Below are 20621 nucleotides of genomic sequence, written 5' to 3'. Positions count from 1 at the left end.
TATTATAATACGAGTATTTGACATAGCATACTATTTATGGAAGAAGGCATGATTAGAAACTTCTTTACAAAACAGCACGATCAACGACGACATATGAGCGACACAGCGTTCCATAATTATTTATGTCGACAGCGGCGGCGATCGAACAAAGACAATATTGATTTTCGTTCAAATTACATAACCGAGTGGGTAGCTCAATTGTACCTGACGAAAGCATTCAAATACCCTTTTCACCTACTTGACACCCGATACATATGTTTTGAATAAAGCACAGGTTGAGATGTGGATTTTTTTCAAATCATTAATAAAAAGATAATTTAAGCTTCATTTTGGGAAAACAGTGCTGATGCATATGCATTTATTGTCATCCCAGTACCAGAGACTGTCTTTAAACGAAAAAAAACATAAAATCAGAAAGTGTCGTCCTTGATTAGCTTGTGCGCATTGCACAGTCTGCTCAGTGTGCACAGGCTAATCTTATTTGACATGCATTAAGCTCCCTGAAAGCAACCAATATGTACAGATTTAAATGATAAACACTCGACTGGCAAATGTCGTCTTACAAGCTGGTTAACACTAATGATTAAATACACACACTGCAATTGTAGAGCAGACGCTCCTAGCATTCGTCGTCTGCATAAATTTACTGCAGGTATTGGAGACAGGCAGTGGTTATCGTTCCTAGCATAGTAGACTTGCCGTTATCGTTCCTAGCGTAGCTAAAGCAGACTGACTTGCAAAACTTCCTCTCTACCTTAGTCGTGAGCCAGCGCTCACAACTAAAACTACACCTCCCTCATAAACAAAAAAGATAAAACCTGGGAAAACCTTTGCATGGTAATGTGTCGGGGTATTAAACCGGTATAATTTCAAAACAATCCTCATAAATAAGAATTAACCTTTAATGATAATACAAACCATCTCATAAAACAAATCATGCTACAAAATCTTATGGAATATAATTGTTGACGGTTTTATATTTAAGCAAAATCTAACTCAGCACTTAATTCTATTGCAAAATATGAAGTCGAAATTTTCTAATGCAATCATTATAAACAAGCGTAAGAATGTGTCAACATAAAAAAATTTGAAGGGAGTACAAACTCAAATGTTAGTGACGAAGGTATAATGAACACAAAACAACGATAGTTTTCCACTCTATTCACATATGATTGAATTTCATATCCAAAGAATCAATACAAAACTTGAACCTCTTATGCATCTTGAAATACATCTTTTAATTATACATATTACAATAATTATGCAAGCGAAGTACGATAATTATACAAACGTAATGTACCTATGTCGAAAACTTCAGCGTTGACTTGCTGATAATGAAACAGTGCAAACCCTTTAGACCGGACATCCCCGGAGCCGAGAGGAAATTCCGGTTAAGAGAGGATTCCGGTTTAGAGAGGAAATTATTTTTTTTCTACTTTCAGAACGTCAATTACATAGCCTAATGTGGAAAAACACACACATTTTTAGTCTTAGTTACCTAAATTGCCAATTTAATAATCAAAATTAATATCCAAATGCAACTGCTTCAAGGACTATGCAAATCATCATTTTGTATGACACTTAACTAGATAATTAATTGAATTGAAATAAACAATTCAAAATAAAATTGCATTTAAGTTTTCTAAATTTAGAACAGCTTCCTACATCAAAAACAAAACACATTAATAACCCTATGTTTGTTATCAGTAGTTATAATCAGTAGTATCACTTTTATTGATCAATATGTACATCACAAACCAAGTCTCTTTTCAATTGTTTTGCGATTTTACAGTTTGCAAATTTTTCGAACACCTATGTTAATTTCACGAGTCTTTACTCCGCAAGGTGCAATTAACCGGTCCTGACTGGTTTGAAAGGTATCATAACGTTTAGAAAACCCAATTTGGATCCAAAGAATGACCGATATTCGGAATTTAGGTGATTCCGGTCATAGGGAGATATTTTACGCATGATTTTATTGGGGAAAAAATAGGACCGGACATTTTGTCCAGTTTAGAGAAGATTCAGGTATAGAGAGGTTTAGAGGGTTTCAACTGTATATTAACTTATTTAAAAGTAAATCGCAATGTTTCGTTGAAATGTGGCAATGTCTTGCACGCATTTACTCAAAAGTTCTCTAAGCATAGATTAGTATTGCTTCTGTTGATTTAAACTATGTATGTAATGTGTTTAAACGGACGGGAGAATTTTGTCTGAATTTGCACAGAGTTCACGAGAGTTTATCAGTATCGTTTGCGTTACAGAATGTTATGCCATCTAAACCTCTTTTATTTCAATATTAACGTGCAACGATTTGAAGAGAGTTTGTATCAATCGTTGCTGGCGTTTCTTCTCCCAAGATGTCTTTGCAGACACAATCTTTTCAGCATAATATGTAAACGAGAGGATTTAAGAATTCTTACTTCAGTGCGTTCACAATTAACTTGACTTAAGATGTTGAAATAAAGGCTTGGAAGTTTACTTTTCGCAGATACCATTACTGTGGGACGTTTTGTGTTCCCACCCCGGTTATCTAAATATTATTGTTCTAAGGGCTTTAATAAGATCTTGATTCTGTTTGTTTCAACTTCTTTTTTCGAAGCGCCTTTATCATCGATTTAAGTCCTCCAACTTTAATCTTACGTGATATACCATCTGATTCATCCGGTATGGCTGATGTGATTTTACATGTTTTCATGTCGCGATGCGTAACTCAAGCGTTCTAAATATCGCACTAAAACCGAATTGGTCAACAAACCTTAGTTTATCGAATGCTTCTTGTTTAGGCATCCATCTCAAGTAAAACAAACGAAATAACATATCATCAATATATATTATATACCTGTTATATTTAAAATTAACAAGAGCAACTCTTAAATAATGTTCCCAGCGCATCACTTCGTACTTTGCAGTGAACCTTTAACAAACTAGTTCAATGAAAGGATGGGATGAGAACAGACGGAGGGGAGAGCATATAAACAACATAATTAAACGAGTAATTAAAAATATGGAATATTTTATACAGAAACGCATGGATTGATTGAATGAAATTCTAAAAGTACTTATACTATCAATAATTACACTTCACTTCCACATTGGCGTCAATATCTAAATCTCGAAGACTAGCTACTGTAACGTTTATTTCGTCTGAAACAAACATACCATTAACATTAAAAAAAGCTTTTTTATTTAAATTTGACTTGCAATATCAATTAATTTTATTTTCAACAACAAATTGGCTAAGGTTTTTCTAATGTAGGATATAAATAATTGTTAGATGAAAAATATTCAAGAACATTAGTTATCCGTTCTTAAATAAGATTAATTGATATGTCGGCTTTTATTTAGTCTTAACGCATAAGCTCCAAATTGCACTATATCACAGGTGGTTACACTTGTCGATCCGACTTGATTAATCTCAATCTCGGTTAAAAAAAAATGCTTTAAACCTTTCTGAATCGTGACCGTCCGTCCTTCCCGTTTTTGTTCGGAGCAAAGCTTTGTCATTTATTAAGCCAATTTCATTAAATTGTCTACAACTGTTTCCCATCAATAGATGATGTGTCATGCTAAAAAACCAGATCTCCACCTCCAAGGTCAAGGTCACACTTATAGCTCAAATGTCTAAACAAGTTCGATTGTTTCCACCCCGTCTGTGTCCAGAGTATAACATTGTCATTTATTAAGTAAATTTCATCAAACAGGTAAGAATTTTATTATTATATGCCCGTTATTATTTGTGTTTTTAAAATTCAATATGAGTTTTAGATCCGATTCCAACACTTGTTGTAATGACTGAATTGTAATGACCTTTATTGGATTGTTTTGACCTGAATCGAGTTATTCGATGCCAAGGCCCTGTTGCCAGTGTTTGTGGGAAATATGTCTGCAACTGTAGAGTTCTTGATTTATTTTCAAAACAACATGTGGCTCTCAGAAGGAAAATTTGTAGCTGATAATCAACAAAACAGATACTACAAATGTTAATAAGGTATATATTCATATGAATTTCATGTACATGGTGAAACATCATATATTTGCATCCAACAGATGATTAGATAAAGCTTTTGTGATTATGAAAAAGTAGGTATTTGGAATTAATTTAATCTAAGTGCTAGGGGAGAAATTAGTTTTAGGAAAGTTGTATTTTGCTAGGGGAAACATCCTGTATTCGGCTGTAAAAAATTGGTGGAAAATCACTGATATAAAATTAAGAAAACATTATCAGGAGAGAACGCCTTATTATCAACAAAAAATCCCTTATTTAAGGCAAATGACAATCTGCCTAACAGAAAAAAAAAAACAAAAAAAACATTAGAACATGAAACACAAAATGTGATTAAAGCTGGGATCACTGTCTGACCTTGACCGCTAATAAGAAACACTACACCAGCGTTTCTTCAGTGAGACTGAAAGTAGACGTATTGCTGCCAAACCATCTCTAATCAATTATCGGACCATAATCCATTATGAACATATGGCCTTTTTATAACCAGATTAACTCTTTCAGTGCTGGAACCGAATTGTGAAGGCCTTTGCAAACAGTTTGGATCCAGATGAGACGCCACAAAATGTGGCGTCTCATCAGGATCCAAACTGTTTGCTAATCGGATAGTATTATTTGAAAAAAATTGAAGAAAATGCTAATTTTAGAAATTCATCAGACGACATTTTAGCAGACGACAAATTTTCCAGCATGCAAAGGGTTAAGTATAGTGGATCCTAATTTTAGTTTGCCGCTTGGCAATTGCGTATTACTCATGTTATCATACAAGTAAGTGCGTTAATCCAGGAATTACTGTCTAGACGATTATGACACGGACTTCATGAAATCTTGAGACAAGTTTAGCAACTGCACTTGGGCAAAGACAAAATGATCCAATACAAAGTGAAATCTAGTCAACATCCTGCAGTACTATATATTGGAACACAATAAATGTTCTTTAATATCGCTATTGTAACGAAGTAAATAACAGCAAGGAAAACAGTGTATGTAAATGTGAAAGTAAAACAGTTCGAAAATGAATACCGGGTATATACTATAGATCTACTGGTAGTTATTGAAGAGGATATTATTATTTTCATTTGATCATACACTTGCTCCGCACAGTACGCATTTACTAATGACTTCTTCTGTGAAACGTCATAAGACACATTAGACAAAATTGTGTTGTTTTATTGAAAATTTAATTCGCCTATACTTATACTTCAATATAGGTAATGCCAGCTTCCACGTCGTAAGCCTCGTTTTCTATTTTTTTTTTAGGAAGATCTTCTACATAATTCGAGAACAGGAATGTTAAAAGGGACTGTAAATAACAATTATATGTCATATGTTCAACAAAATACAGAATGTTTTGCTAAGTTTTCAACAAAATACAAAATATCAGATGCTCGCTTTCATGGCTGTTTGTGCCTTCAGACCGGAACTTGATTACTTGTATTAATTCGTACGAACATGATATTGTTCAATCAACGGGCAGAAGTAGACACACAACACGTGTTCTTCAAACATAAGAGGTTGATCTTCCAAATAAAAACCACCCTGCCGCAACAGGTTCAACAATTTATACACAGTGTTTATTATTATGCCCCCCTTCGAAGAAGAGGGGGTATATTGCTTTGCACATGTCGGTCTGTCGTTCGGTCCGTCCACCAGGTGGTTTCCGGATGATAACTCAAGAACGCTTGGGGCTAGGATCATGAAACTTTATAGGTACATTGATCATGACTCGCAGATGACCCCTATTGATTTTTAGGTCAAAGGTCAAGGTCACGGTGACCCGAAATAGTAAAATGGTTTCTGGATGATAACACAAGAACGCATACACCTAGGATCATGAAACTTCGTAGGTAGATTGATCATGACTTGCAGATGACCCCTATTGATTTTGAGGTCAAAGGTCAAGGTCACGGAGACCCGAAATAGTAAAATGGTTTACGGATGATAACTCAAGAACGCATATGCCTAGGATCATGAAACTTCATGGGTAGATTGATCATGACTCGCAGATGACCCCTATTTATTTTGAGGTCACTAGATCAAAGGTCACGATGACCCGAAATAGTTAAACGGTTTCCGGATGATAACTCAAGAACGCTTACGCCTTTGTCCCTGATTGACCTGTGCACAAAACGCCCAATCCATAAACGGACTACACATGCTAATATGGGGCGACACTAAGAAATTAAATGACCCGCGTCGTGCAAAAACCGATCTTATGCCAAATGCCACCAGCGTAGCTCCAGCCTAGCCTGTGTACCCGCTAATGACACCATGTATTTGCATTTTGAAGTGTATTAGGTCCTTCCGCGCCCAAGGCTGCGTTATGTAAGGACCCGGAGTGTGTTCATGTGTAATACACGTACACAGCTATCAATACCGATGGCTATTATGAACAATATATCTAGTTATGGCTATTATTTATATTACATGTACTATATTCTATACATAGTGTAAATAGTATAATATTTATAAATATGTTATACGGTTTTAAAGTTAATCTAATGGCTTCGATCATTATTGACAATACTAATTTAACAAATGGTTTTATTGTGCGGTTTTTATTTGGTTTGTGCTGTATTCCGCACCGAATACGCAGGCAATGAGCGATTTACGCTTTAATATGCTTCTACCGATGACGCTTCTGATGTTGTCCCGAGGCCGAAGACGGCAGTTCGCGAAGCGAACATTCTGTGTCACCAGGTGGCCATTTTAGAGGGACCGTAGGTCCCGAGAGTATAAGATTCTATAATCCGCACTATCAAAGGCAAACCAGATTGATGCATTCAATCGTTCTAGATCCGGGCCTGTGTCAAGGATATCATTTTCTATCACAGCAACCACCTTCATATTGGATGATGTATTTCCAGGATTGACGACGGTATCGCTTCTCGGCCTTTTGGCTAAGATCAAAGTGTAGTATCTGTTCTTATCAGCTTAATATCTGATACGTTCCCCATTGGGGGACCTCGATATTAAACTGATTTTTTGACACAGATGAGATGTCAGGGGCTTGCTCCGCTTTCGTCACGGGTTGGCCCGGTATTGCAGTACCTCCGGGATCGGCCCACTTAACCAAAACCAATAATAAACCACGCCTTATGTAACAGCGCCTTATACTGGTTGACAACGTGTTATAAAGACTGACAGCGCCTTATACTGGTTGACAACGTGTTATAAAGACTGACAGCGCCTTATACTGGTTGACAACGTGTTATAAAGACTGACAGCGCCTTATACTGGTTGACAACGTGTTATAAAGACTGACAGCGCCTTATACTGGTTGACAACGTGTTATAGCGATGGACAGCGCCTTATACTGGTTGACAACGTGTTATAGCGACTGACAGCGCCTTATACTGGTTAACAACGTGTTATATCGACTGACAGCGCCTTATACTGGTTGACAACGTGTTATAACGACTGACAGCGCCTTATACTGGTTGACAACGTGTTATAGCGACTGACAGCGCCTTATACTGGTTGACAACGTGTTATGGCGACTGACAGCGCCTTATACTGGTTGACAACGTGTTATAGCGAATGACAGCGCCTTATACTGGTTGACAACGTGTTATAGCGACTGACAGCGCCTTATACTGGTTGACAACGTGTTATAGCGACTGACAGCGCCTTATACTGGTTGACAACGTGTTATAAAGACTGACAGCGCCTTATACTGGTTGACAACGTGTTATAGCGACTGACAGCGCCTTATACTGGTTGACAACGCGTTATAGCGACTGACAGCGCCGAATAATGACTGACAACATTTTATAGCTACTGACAATTTCTTATAACGGCTGACCATGTATTATAGCGACTGTCAATGCCTTATAATGACTGACCACGTTTTATAGCGACTGACAACGCATAATAATGGCAACCTTTTTCCCACAAATCCATTGTTATAAAAAGGCAAGCTGTTTATGGTTACATTTAACTTTTATTTAAACTTAAAGTGTGACCCTTACATTTGAGGTTTGGAGACGGACGATACACGCGAAGCGCCGTTTTCTGATGGTGGTCATTTAAAGGGACCGTCAACCGCGATTGACGAAAAAAGAAAAGTTCTATAATACCGTATTTTTTTACAATTAAAACCGTATTTTTTTACAATTATTAGTTTATAAAGATTAAAATATCACGACTGGTATGTAACGAGAATCCTCTGCGAATGCCTTATTAAATAACTAAGGACAGAATATTTGAATTGTTTTTAAGAAATATTAGCGTATTATTTCGACACTCGACATGGTTATACTGAAAATATGAAAATTAATACACACATCAGTGTATTAAAATTACAGACACTCACTTGTTGTTATCAATATTGCCTTGAGCTAAGCGAAAAGACTTTTCAAACACAAAAGTGCGAACGAACTTACACTATTATTGAAGGGCTAACTGTATCCGATAATTAATACCAAAGTCTTGATCCGAAAAACTAAATGACTGATGGACTGAGTGAGTGACTGTGTGATTGAGTGACTGACTGAGTAAGTGACTGACTGTAAGTGAGGGAGTGAGTGATTGAGTGAGTGACTGACTGAGTGACTAAATGAGTGATTAGTTGCATCTATTTAAAATGTATTCTTTTCTTTTAAGGCATTATTCCCGCGAATATATCTATTCATACGACACACGAACACCATGTTAGTGTTCATGTGTCGTATGAATAGATATCGTTGCGGGAAATTAAACTGGAATTAAATATGCAAAACAATAATAAAAACGAGCAGTTTGGTATCTACAGACATCTATTTTACCATACCTGGCGCTGAAAGTTCGGCAATTGCCACAAGGAACACTGATTTTTAATTGATTAAGTTTATTTTACGAAATAGTGTACGAAATTTTCGTTGATTTTGAGTAGTAATGTTACTTTAAAAGGTTGCTGCATTCTTATCGAACGGCACCATTTAACATCAATAATTCTTTAACGGTTCAATATATCGGAAAAGTAGCACCGGAATCGGGTTCAGGTAGACAAAATCACATCGATTGGACTATCTGATTGTTTTATTTAACTGGATTTTAAGGTATACTGGATTTTGAGCTTCTGTTAAAAGTGTGCTGCATTCTTATCGAATTTTACCATTTAAACTCAATAATTCTTTTTCGGATCAAGATGTCGCAAAATTAACAACGGATTCGGATTCAGCGAGTCAAATTCATATAGATTTCACTATCTTATTGTTTAATTTCGATGGAGCGAACGAGAGAGCGAGAGAGCGTATTTCAATTGTGCACGTAAATGGGACGGTCTATGAAAAGGGTGCTTAATGCAAAATATGTTTTGATTATAACTTTTTTCTTTTTTCTTTTTTTTTCATTTTTTTTAAACCTTTAAACAACACTATAAACTGTTTATGTTTTATTAAAACAAAAATATATTTTTTTTGTATTATATGATACATGTGTATTTTTTGATTTATTTTTAAAAAATTGATACCTTTTGAACGGCTGTAGATATCTTAAAAATTCCAACGAATTCGTGATCAGCGTGGTCATAGGCATATAGAATTTAACATTTGTTTATTTTATTTCAACGTTATTTTTTTTTAATTAAATAAATTATTTATTTATGTTTTAAATGTTACGGACATAACATTCCGCATCTATCGCTTCAATATCATGTTCTTAATTCTATCCAAAAGTTCTGCATTATAAAACAAACGTTTACAATATAGTTAAGAAACTAAATCACTCGCATCATGCCAACAACTGAGTCTGGAAATGAAGCCGGATCGCCTTGGTGAGAAGCGTGTATACCAACCACAGCGCTGAAAGGACATGCACATGTGTTTTCCCAGAGCGAGGCTCATTTTGTCTTTCAAATGAATTGTGCTGATGCAGTGCTTACTGATAAGGATTTCTGGACAGCTGATATATAGATATACGAGGGTCGCATGATAGGAAACATGGCTTAATGCACACGCTAATCTGGGACGACGCTTTACGCACACTATGCGACTCATATCTAATGCAGGTGTTTCGAGTTTTAACTCGAAACGCAAAATAGGTTTGCCGAATGGTTTCCATTCGCCCGATGTTATACAACGCGGTCGTTAGTTTCGAATCTCTGACGACGACATTATCAGTGTGTTCTTTAAAGTGATATTATGGGCATTTTTCACTGATGAATTGAGCTGAAAAGAATTAACTGGTCAAAAGAGTTAGTTAAAATGTGGTAGCAGACCAAGTATCTGCAACTCATCTTGCTACCAGTTGTTTATAAAAAAAGTATATAAATTATATTCGATATTTTACATGACTCACCCAGTCCTCTAAGCCGAAATGATCCGTAAAACAAAAGAGTGTCTTTGTGTCGTATGAACGAATCTGCACTAAAACTTAATTGAGATTCACAAAGTACGGTTGTTATTCAAATGCATTATTTTTCACTTTCCGGGATGTTGTTTTAGTATGTTGATACTGCATTAACAAATATACATGTGTATGAAGTGAAAACACCAAAAAATAAACAACGGTTGCGATAGACACCTATACACTGTTAGATGCCCATACTATCACTTTAAAAGGGCAACCGACATTGATTGCTATTAAAATCGTTGATTATACACTGATTGATACCCAGGACAAAATGTTCAGTACTCTCTGGGTAAATGAGAAAACCCAATAGTGACCAGCCAGGCAGCCTCAAACTGTATGCGGCTTCGGTCAGTATACGATTTGGGGTTGCCTGACTGGTCAAGAGTATATTACTTAGTTGACAATGCATCTAATTCCCAAATATGGAACGGCCGACGTTTATGGTCCTGCCTTTTCTTTGCATCAGAGTGCGCAAGGCTAGTATCAGTTTTAAAGATCAATCGATCTTATTCCGAAAGATGCAATCAGAAACGCATATCACGCAGCTTCTAAGAAAATCCCATTCGCCCAAATGCAAGCGAGCGAACTCGGGGATTCGGCAGTGAGATTTCGACAAAATCCCTTCACTTCAATAAATGCACCACAAACTCTCGTCTGTCAACGTCGCTGCCAATGAAATACATGTTGCAGACACACTTAGGAAACAGTTGATAACCACTAAAGGAATGGGCGCGATCGCGAAATGGCTTTTCATCCAGAAGAGAAAGAGAACTCTTTACAAATAGGCACTACTTTCGACAATCACCACTTGAAGCAAAAATCTTAGTGTGTTTTCACCATAAATCAGCCAATCGTGATGCAGCGACTATTTCCGGAATCCCCGGCAAAATGTGTAGTTATTACCATAACTATTTCCGGAATCCCTCGCAAAATGTTAAAATTACCATAATTAACCAGCCATACGCGCATGCCCACACGCGCATGCCCACAACATAGTCCGCATACACAGCAACTCTGAGTCTCTTCGCAAGTGCAGCGACGCTACATTACAGTGCACACAACATACATTCATCTATCTCTTGCGCTAATCATCACCGCTCAATAACAAATCACTCAAAACACAATACGAAATCCGCTTCGAACTACTTTCCACATCCACTTCTACTTTCCTTTTGCTTTCACGAGCCTGATGCTTTCACTTTCACTTTACTGGCGCAATCCGCAATTACATGACGCACGCTCACATACGCACGCAAATTAACAAAGCAACATATCACATACATAGAATAAATACACAAATAACAACGCACTAAATCACTTGGCTTATATCTTTGCTCTTCTCAAAAAGCAGTGCCATCAAATGCCCCTCATACGCGCTATTCGCTATGTCGACAACAGCCCTTTCAACATAGTAGTACATAGCCCTACAGCAACAACAACAAGCGCGCGCCAAATATGGCCAATTGAGGAAAGACACAATGAATTTCTCGCAAGTTAGCAGTCAGAATAGCTTTGTATCAATGTATAATGCACACCAAATTGTTAAATGACCATTTACCAGGTGAATACAACTGAACGGAGTATTTGGTACGTAGACACAAACATGTGAAACTTTCAAAGAGTCGAGCCCACGATGTTCTAGTTGCAATAATGTAACTCTCACTCTGCTCTCCGTTAACACTACGTTTCGAGTTACAAGTCGAGACGATAGAAGCAATGGATCAAAATCAAAATCTATAAAATAACATTTTCTCCGGCAATTAGAGTAAGGATCACCCAAGAAAACAATTTGTATTCATTCCCAGACGAAAAAAATAAACAGTTAACGAGATAAAACATACTTTTATCGAAAATTAGATTTCCCAATAAAAACTCGATCAAATTTCGGCCATGACAGTTACCGCGTGATCTCGCGAGATTTGAAAAAGAAATGTAGGAGGAGCTATGCCATATAAGGTAATCCTACTACGATGTTTACATAACAAAGAAAAAGCCCGCGATGGTACCCCGCCGTTTTTGCATGTACCAGAGTAATCACTTTAAACGCCGGAACAGAGCTTTTTACAAGATGGCCGACGTTTGAGAAAATATTATTTGAAAATGAATTTAGATCTAACAAAATGTTGCAATTGCGGGAAGGAATTTTCAAAACAGAAGAAATCTTACGGTCGGAGAAGTTTGGGAGCAAGTGCAAAACTTAAAAAGATCGACAAGACATAATCGAAGAAGAATTTACTGTGCAAATAACACCCGATTCAAAAAATCAACGCTTCCTCTGTGAATCATGTTCGTGGATGCTTGTTTCCATGGCCAAATCTTCAGTTGCGAAGCAAGAAGCACTGGAACGATTAAAAGGAGCGACAGGGGGTACCACCTATCTCGCCAAGAAATTACGGAGTCCGGTACCTACTCCAAGGAAGATAAAAAGACTAAGAACTGCTTCTCCACAAAAGGTAAACTCACTTTGATTGTACTGTATGTGTAGGGCATTTATGAAACGTTTAACCCCATTTCTCATATAGATAGCTCACTCTGCCAGAGAATATAATAAAGCATTTTAAGAAGATTTTGCTGATAGATTTTGTCAAATTGTTTTCAATGCCATGTATTTGGAGAAGAATTATTCAAATCTAGTTAAAGATAATTGTGATGATTTGAGACAGTATCAGGTCATTTCCCCCTTGAACTGTTGCCCTATGTAGCCCTGAGACGTTCACCCTTCTTTTATTTATAATAATTGATTGGACATGTATTTTAGATGTATGTGATAGTTGGTACCCAAATGGATTAATTATCACTTATCTGTTTTATTAGCTTGGCTGTTATCGGAGGAAACCCGAGATGTTGTCATAGCCAGCTCGTCGTCCACATAATGCTAAAATCTTAATAATTTGTCACACATTTGAACATTGCCTTTAAAATCAAAGTTCTTCCACCTACAACTGTGTTACTTGATATGTATCTGCACCTTCATTTCTTCTTCATGCCATGCCCATTTATGGTCACTAGGCCAAAGGTCAAGGTCACTTTGACCTGCACCCACAGCAAAGCATTCGCACACAATATGTGGTGCTCTTGTTTAAATTGCAATGATAACTGATGTGACAAACTTGCAGGATAACTTGTTTCATGAATCATTCATTTGATAGATGTACAGAAATAATGAATTCATAATCAGTTATCCAACCAATGTTGATTAGAATATGTTTGACTAGTTGATAGGCTATTTGAAAGCATTCAAAAAAAAATAAAAAATTATTTTAATTTGAAGATGACAAATAAATTTGTAATGGAAAATTCTCCTTTTATCACAATGATTTCTTCCCTACCCAACCAATTTCTTAATTTTCCATTACAAATTAAAAAAAGATTAGAAATTGGTTGGGTAGGGTAGAAATCATTGTGATAAAAGGAGAAAGTGCTCATATTGACAATAACCCAAGTTCTGTTGAATTCAAGAGCACTTGGGTTAGTGTTGCACTGACGTATTGAATTATGTTAGAATGGTTTTTCTGGTTTTTGTTACATTTTTTTTAACTCTTTTTTTCTAGCAGACACATTTTTGTGTGTTGCAGCAGATGACCTTTAAAACCAATTGACGAAAGAAGAAATTGATATTGATGAGGATATTTTCTGTATTACACTACGAAGCTTAATGTTGTATTGAAACAGCAGATCCTAATTGCTATCTGAAAGTTAATAGAATAGAAGTACAGTATTTCAAAGTTGAATCAATAAATTGTAAAAGGGATTAAATAATTAAATCAAGTATAATTGATGTAATTGGTTTGATCCAGATAAACAATGTGCAGTTATGAGAATTAGCTCATTTTAAGTAATTCATTTTTATTTTACATTCAAACATTTTTCAGGACTCTTCTGCAGACATTTACAGACAGCTTTTCGTGAAACTTGTTAAGACTCTATTTGTATTTTGTAGCCAACAACTTCATCTACTGACCCAGCAAGCCACACTGTTCAACCAACACAAACTTTTTCAACAAAAACCAAACCCAAATCAGTACCGGTAAGTAATGCTTATCTTTATACAATAGATTAAACTTTGTTGCTTTCTACAGGGCTTTTTTATGTCATTTTGGGAATATGACCCATACCCCTGGGAATGGGAATTTTAAGTGTAATTTTGGACAAAATTGGGAAGAAAGGGTTTACTTAAATGTTGATGATTTTAAGTTTAAATGAGGGTATATTCAATAATTCTTACTGATTGTAAACATACTGTACTGCTATATTAACCCATTTATGCCTAATAATGATTTAGTACATACAGAAAATAACTATTAATTTTAGCAATTCTATTCTATTATTTACACTGTTAACTTCTACTTCATGTGGATGCAAATTAATAATTACTTTTTTTCTGCAAAAAAGTGCAATTCATTTTGTGTTTGTTTTGGATGGGCTTAACTGGGTAATAAAGATATTACACAATTATATAACTTATATAATTATTAGTCTGTATACAAACATATCCATTAATTATTAATAATTAGAAACTAATTGTTACATTTTAACCAACTACATCATGTGGAAAGTTTGGAATCCTAATAATACTTTCTTATTTTTACATTAATGAAAGTCAATTTAATGGTCTTGGTCTTTATGGACAATACTGGGTATAACTTGGTATCTGTGTTTTATCTGATTGACATTTCATGAACTCACTTACATTATTTTTCTAAAAATATGATATGATATGTAACAGAATGGTTTTTATGAAGGTAAAGGGAAATGGGTAGAGTTATGATGGATTATACATGTAATCTATCTTTTTGTTATCATTCAAATAATTTTGTTGATCTCATGTTGCATTAAGACTCGTGCCCCAATTTAGTGTTTTAAATTATTGACACAGTTTTATGTCATCATTTATGACACTCACACAGTTTGTTCAACTAACAATAACACTGGGCCGCTTAGATAAACATTGGGCCTATTAGGGCCAGACAAAGGCCCTCTAACTGTTTATTAGGGGCCATAAAAGGTACACAGATAAGTGCCAATTAGGGCCCTCCCATTAACTGTGAAAACATGCTTTGATTGCTACAGTAAGTGACAGATTTCTGTTAATTGTGTTTCAATTAAAAAAAAAAATTCTTCAATGATCACTCATTATCAATTCTGACTTTAAAGTTTAATGACTGTTATTGTAATTCTTTTGTAATCTGCACAAACATGAAACCTAGAGATTCTATTTGGGGATTTTTCTTTACAATAGAGGCTAGCAGAGAAGTAGGGATGATAAAAAACAATTACAACTGCATGTTTAATGAATAAAAAATAGTATTGCCCAGTATTGCCCCACTTTCAGAGTATTGCCCGGGGCGGGAAAAACCGGGTTTTCCCGGGGGCGGGTTTTTCGTGCCAACCCTGAAGAAATATTATAAAATTAGGGAAAAAAAATACCAGAAGTCCCATTAATAGAAAATTGACTCATCTAACTGTTAAGGTCAGAAGATAACACTAGGCATAAATGGGTTAATCTAGGGCTAATAATTAGAAGTAAACCTGTTGTTATTTCATTACTTTTTTTTTCTAAGCATCAATTGGGAATTTTAATCTTCAATTTGGTAAAAAAAAGATACTTTTTGCCATAGGGAATATAAACCAAATAATGGCTTTTAAATTGGCCCAAAAAAGGCCTGATCTATATTTGCCCAGAGGTTATAAAACATTGATCATGCTAAAGTCTGATTTTTTGACACAGATGAGATGTCAGGGGCTTGCTCCGCTTTCGTCACGGGTTGGCCCGGTATTGCAGTACCTCCGGGATCGGCCCACTTAACCAAAACCAATAATAAACCACGCCTTATGTAACAGCGCCTTATACTGGTTGACAACGTGTTATAAAGACTGACAGCGCCTTATACTGGTTGACAACGTGTTATAAAGACTGACAGCGCCTTATACTGGTTGACAACGTGTTATAAAGACTGACAGCGCCTTATACTGGTTGACAACGTGTTATAAAGACTGACAGCGCCTTATACTGGTTGACAACGTGTTATAGCGATGGACAGCGCCTTATACTGGTTGACAACGTGTTATAGCGACTGACAGCGCCTTATACTGGTTAACAACGTGTTATATCGACTGACAGCGCCTTATACTGGTTGACAACGTGTTATAACGACTGACAGCGCCTTATACTGGTTGACAACGTGTTATAGCGACTGACAGCGCCTTATACTGGTTGACAACGTGTTATGGCGACTGACAGCGCCTTATACTGGTTGACAACGTGTTATAGCGAATGACAGCGCCTTATACTGGTTGACAACGTGTTATAGCGACTGACAGCGCCTTATACTGGTTGACAACGTGTTATAGCGACTGACAGCGCCTTATACTGGTTGACAACGTGTTATAAAGACTGACAGCGCCTTATACTGGTTGACAACGTGTTATAGCGACTGACAGCGCCTTATACTGGTTGACAACGCGTTATAGCGACTGACAGCGCCGAATAATGACTGACAACATTTTATAGCTACTGACAATTTCTTATAACGGCTGACCATGTATTATAGCGACTGTCAATGCCTTATAATGACTGACCACGTTTTATAGCGACTGACAACGCATAATAATGGCAACCTTTTTCCCACAAATCCATTGTTATAAAAAGGCAAGCTGTTTATGGTTACATTTAACTTTTATTTAAACTTAAAGTGTGACCCTTACATTTGAGGTTTGGAGACGGACGATACACGCGAAGCGCCGTTTTCTGATGGTGGTCATTTAAAGGGACCGTCAACCGCGATTGACGAAAAAAGAAAAGTTCTATAATACCGTATTTTTTTACAATTAAAACCGTATTTTTTTACAATTATTAGTTTATATAGATTAAAATATCACGACTGGTATGTAACGAGAATCCTCTGCGAATGCCTTATTAAATAACTAAGGACAGAATATTTGAATTGTTTTTAAGAAATATTAGCGTATTATTTCGACACTCGATATGGTTATACTGAAAATATGAAAATTAATACACACATCAGTGTATTAAAATTACAGACACTCACTTGTTGTTATCAATATTGCCTTGAGCTAAGCGAAAAGACTTTTCAAACACAAAAGTGCGAACGAACTTACACTATTATTGAAGGGCTAACTGTATCCGATAATTAATACCAAAGTCTTGATCCGAAAAACTAAATGACTGATGGACTGAGTGAGTGACTGTGTGATTGAGTGACTGACTGAGTAAGTGACTGACTGTAAGTGAGGGAGTGAGTGATTGAGTGAGTGACTGACTGAGTGACTAAATGAGTGATTAGTTGCATCTATTTAAAATGTATTCTTTTCTTTTAAGGCATTATTCCCGCGAATATATCTATTCATACGACACACGAACACCATGTTAGTGTTCATGTGTCGTATGAATAGATATCGTTGCGGGAAATTAAACTGGAATTAAATATGCAAAACAATAATAAAAACGAGCAGTTTGGTATCTACAGACATCTATTTTACCATACCTGGCGCTGAAAGTTCGGCAATTGCCACAAGGAACACTGATTTTTAATTGATTAAGTTTATTTTACGAAATAGTGTACGAAATTTTCGTTGATTTTGAGTAGTAATGTTACTTTAAAAGGTTGCTGCATTCTTATCGAACGGCACCATTTAACATCAATAATTCTTTAACGGTTCAATATATCGGAAAAGTAGCACCGGAATCGGGTTCAGGTAGACAAAATCACATCGATTGGACTATCTGATTGTTTTATTTAACTGGATTTTAAGGTATACTGGATTTTGAGCTTCTGTTAAAAGTGTGCTGCATTCTTATCGAATTTTACCATTTAAACTCAATAATTCTTTTTCGGATCAAGATGTCGCAAAATTAACAACGGATTCGGATTCAGCGAGTCAAATTCATATAGATTTCACTATCTTATTGTTTAATTTCGATGGAGCGAACGAGAGAGCGAGAGAGCGTATTTCAATTGTGCACGTAAATGGGACGGTCTATGAAAAGGGTGCTTAATGCAAAATATGTTTTGATTATAACTTTTTTCTTTTTTCTTTTTTTTTCATTTTTTTTTTAAACCTTTAAACAACACTATAAACTGTTTATGTTTTATTAAAACAAAAATATATTTTTTTTTGTATTATATGATACATGTGTATTTTTTGATTTAGTTTTAAAAAATTGATACCTTTTGAACGGCTGTAGATATCTTAAAAATTCCAACGAATTCGTGATCAGCGTGGTCATAGGCATATAGAATTTAACATCTGTTTATTTTATTTCAACGTTATTTTTTTTTAATTAAATAAATTATTTATTTATGTTTTAAATGTTACGGACATAACATTCCGCATCTATCGCTTCAATATCATGTTCTTAATTCTATCCAACAGTTCTGCATTATAAAACAAACGTTTACAATATAGTTAAGAAACTAAATCACTCGCATCATGCCAACAACTGAGTCTGGAAATGAAGCCGGATCGCCTTGGTGAGAAGCGTGTATACCAACCACAGCGCTGAAAGGACATGCACATGTGTTTTCCCAGAGCGAGGCTCATTTTGTCTTTCAAATGAATTGTGCTGATGCAGTGCTTACTGATAAGGATTTCTTGACAGCTGATATATAGATATACGAGGGTCGCATGATAGGAAACATGGCTTAATGCACACGCTAATCTGGGACGACGCTTTACGCACACTATGCGACTCATATCTAATGCAGGTGTTTCGAGTTTTAACTCGAAAAGCAAAATAGGTTTGCCGAATGGTTTCCATTGGCCCGATGTTATACAACGCGGTCGTTAGTTTCGAATCTCTGACGACGACATTATCAGTGTGTTCTTTAAAGTGATATTATGGGCATTTTTCACTGATGAATTGAGCTGAAAAGAATTAACTGGTCAAAAGAGTTAGTTAAAATATGGTAATAGACCAAGTATCTGCAACTCATCTTGCTACCAGTTGTTTATAAAAAAAGTATATAAATTATATTCGATATTTTACATGACTCACCCAGTCCTCTAAGCCGAAATGATCCGTAAAACAAAAGAGTGTCTTTGTGTCGTATGAACGAATCTGCACTAAAACTTAATTGAGATTCACAAAGTACGGTTGTTATTCAAATGCATTTTTTTTCACTTTCCGGGATGTTGTTTTAGTATGTTGATACTGCATTAACAAATATACATGTGTATGAAGTGAAAACACCAAAAAATAAACAACGGTTGCGATAGACACCTATACACTGTTAGATGCCCATACTATCACTTTAAAAGAGCAACCGACATTGATTGCTATTAAAATCGTTGATTATACACTGATTGATACCCAGGACAAAATGTTCAGTACTCTCTGGGTAAATGAGAAAACCCAATAGTGACCAGCCAGGCAGCCTCAAACTGTATGCGGCTTCGGTCAGTATACGATTTGGGGTCGCCTGACTGGTCAAGAGTATATTACTTAGTTGACAATGCATCTAATTCCCAAATATGGAACGGCCGACGTTTATGGTCCTGCCTTTTCTTTGCATCAGAGTGCGCAAGGCTAGTATCAGTTTTAAAGATCAATCGATCTTATTCCGAAAGATGCAATCAGAAACGCATATCACGCAGCTTCTAAGAAAATCCCATTCGCCCAAATGCAAGCGAGCGAACTCGGGGATTCGGCAGTGAGATTTCGACAAAATCCCTTCACTTCAATAAATGCACCACAAACTCTCGTCTGTCAACGTCGCTGCCAATTAAATACATGTTGCAGACACACTTAGGAAACAGTTGATAACCACTAAAGGAATGGGCGCGATCGCGAAATGGCTTTTCATCCAGAAGAGAAAGAGAACTCTTTACAAATAGGCACTACTTTCGACAATCACCACTTGAAGCAAAAATCTTAGTGTGTTTTCACCATAAATCAGCCAATCGTGATGCAGCGACTATTTCCGGAATCCCCGGCAAAATGTGTAGTTATTACCATAACTATTTCCGGAATCCCTCGCAAAATGTTAAAATTACCATAATTAACCAGCCATACGCGCATGCCCACACGCGCATGCCCACAACATAGTCCGCATACACAGCAACTCTGAGTCTCTTCGCAAGTGCAGCGACGCTACATTACAGTGCACACAACATACATTCATCTATCTCTTGCGCTAATCATCACCGCTCAATAACAAATCACTCAAAACACAATACGAAATCCGCTTCGAACTACTTTCCACATCCACTTCTACTTTCCTTTTGCTTTCACGAGCCTGATGCTTTCACTTTCACTTTACTG

The 20621-nt window shown here is 36.3% G+C and overlaps 1 non-coding gene and 1 pseudogene across 1 annotated transcript; both read left to right on the top strand.

The window, feature by feature from the left end:
* Positions 1-6886: 6886 nt before the first annotated feature.
* LOC127870509 (U2 spliceosomal RNA) lies at positions 6887-7079 on the top strand. Its single transcript, XR_008044858.1, has one exon. It is a non-coding gene; the product is annotated as a U2 spliceosomal RNA (small nuclear RNA).
* Positions 7080-16009: 8930 nt separating this feature from the next.
* LOC127870511 (U2 spliceosomal RNA) lies at positions 16010-16146 on the top strand (annotated as a pseudogene).
* Positions 16147-20621: the final 4475 nt, after the last annotated feature.

The sequence above is a fragment of the Dreissena polymorpha genome, chromosome 2 (genome assembly GCF_020536995.1).
Source record: "Dreissena polymorpha isolate Duluth1 chromosome 2, UMN_Dpol_1.0, whole genome shotgun sequence".
NCBI lineage: Eukaryota > Metazoa > Mollusca > Bivalvia > Myida > Dreissenidae > Dreissena > Dreissena polymorpha.
The sequence above is the reverse complement of the archived record's forward strand: the minus strand, read 5'-3'. Positions and strand labels throughout refer to the sequence as shown.